Genomic DNA, 2,241 nt, shown 5'->3' on the forward strand with positions numbered 1-2,241 from the left:
TATCTTGATTTACCCGTAAAACGACGGTGGATCAGGATGACCTGTCTCATGTTCAAGTCTAGATGGAATCGTTTTCTACGGTTCGGTGAGTTTCTTTTATTTACGTTTAAAATTGTTCGGCTTTGGTGTAATATTGTGTACAATGTATGAAGTATTATTTGTGTTTAAAATATGCATTTATGTATTTGTGTATGTTTGCCATAGTTACGCCCCACCCCTAAAAAAAGAATATAAATTAAATACAAAAGTATCCTTTATGTATACTGACGCTTACCTCGAAATCAGTTGTATTAAATGCGTTTCATTGTAATTTGGATCTTACTTTTACAGACCAAAGACAGTTTCAGAACAAGAGACTCGAGTGACTCTGTTTAGCTGCTACTTTTATTTTTTCAAGTAATACAACTATTAGATAATTAAAGTGGCGTCTGTGGTGAAGCATTTTTTGTCTCTTTGCTATGACACGCAAAAGACAAATTACTTTGATTCCTGTGTGGGGAGCTTTTTAATCAAGTATCTCCGTCTGTCTGATAGGACGTTGCGTCCCTTTCGGCCAGGGTTGACCCAAACAAGCAGGGTCGAAGCATTCCGCAGTCTAGATGATCTAAATAGTATCGACGGAGACGTAAAACGACTACAATTACATTATTGTTTTGGCAACCACACTGTGACTTTCTCCTCTTTAAATTATGGGAACTCTCAATACAACAGCGCGTGGTATGATTTGGATTTAAGGCCCTTGCCAACACCGTCTGTTAAAAAACCCTCAAGAGCATTCCCCCCTCTCGTCTCCCCCCCCCCCCCCCACCTCTCTTCGTCAGTCTCTATTTCTCCCTTCGTCTCTAAACCCAAATCCCCCTCTCTCCTCACCCCCCTCAATCTATTCCCCCCCCCCCATCCACGTTTCTCCCACTCTCTCTTTTTTCTTGTAAAAAGGAGACCCATAATACTACTACTAATAATCTAAATGTTGCTGGAAGATTTTCATTCACTAAATTGCAGCCCGACTCGTCTCCAAAGTTTCAACGACATAATTACTTCAAGAACGAGAAAAAGACAGACAGAAAATCATTTATTGCTCCGAACTCGGTCAGTCTTTACAAATCAAGCATCTCCTTTCCACATAGAGGAAGTAACAAGGTTTTATTATAGTAATTATGTTTCCTGCACGCCTGCACCTGAACGCAGACGCATCCATGTGTTTTTGTTTCGTACTTGTGGGTTTTTAAAAATATTTGGGAAATCGGAGATATTTTTAACATCACCATATTATTATGAGAGAAACGAGAGAATAAAAATATTGAGTGCGTATAATTATTTATTATGTGCGTATGAGTGTGTGTATGGGTGTGTAAATGTGCGTGCGTGTGTGTGTGTGTGTGTGTGTGTGTGTGTGTGTGTGTGTGTATGTGTGTGTTTGTGTTTGAAAGTGTAATTGTGAGTTCCTCTGTATGTCTGTGTGTTAGTATAATATGTGAAAGATAAAGAGAACGAGATAGATTCCAAATTTTGATGATGCAACTGTGCTCTCTCCCCCCCCCTCTCTCTCTCTCTCTCTCTCTCTTTCTTTCTCTCTCTCTCTCTTTCTATCTCTCTCTCTCCCCCCATCTCTCCCCATCTCTCCCTCGGGAGACATGCACAAACGATACCGGAAACGAGCTAACCACATTTTGCTGTGGTAAAAAGTTATTTTTCGTTAAAAAAACACAAAAAACTCTACGGGAAACACAAACAGCATCCCAACCCCCTACCACACACCACCAAAGAGAATTTAAAAAAAAAGAAACCAAAAAGAAATGAAAAATAAAGAGAAAAAAAAAGACAAAAAAAGAAAACCCTCCAAGATATCAAGTCTCATGCATGCTCTGGCAGCAGGTGATGAAACATCTGGCAAGGGAGTAATGTTTTTTCCAGCTCTCTGTGGCTCTTAAAACATCGACAGGGCTTTTTAGTGTAATGGACCCACTTCTATTTAACGACCTGTTCGTTTGTTTTGTTTGCCTGCCTGATGCTGGCCTAAGTAGCAGGCATGAATTTGTTTGTTTGTTTCAGGGGGGGGGGTCGTTTTTTATTCTGTGGCATTTTTGTTTGTTTTGTTTTGTTGTTCGGTTTTGTTGATCGGTTTTGTTTTTGTTTGTTTGAATTCGGAATGCTGTGGGAGACATGAAAAACAGTCCTGCAGAAAACCGTGAAAACGATCATGATAATAATAATGATAATAATAATAACAATGATAATAAT

Source organism: Aplysia californica, unplaced genomic scaffold (assembly GCF_000002075.1).
Source record: "Aplysia californica isolate F4 #8 unplaced genomic scaffold, AplCal3.0 scaffold00238, whole genome shotgun sequence".
Lineage (NCBI taxonomy): Eukaryota > Metazoa > Mollusca > Gastropoda > Aplysiida > Aplysiidae > Aplysia > Aplysia californica.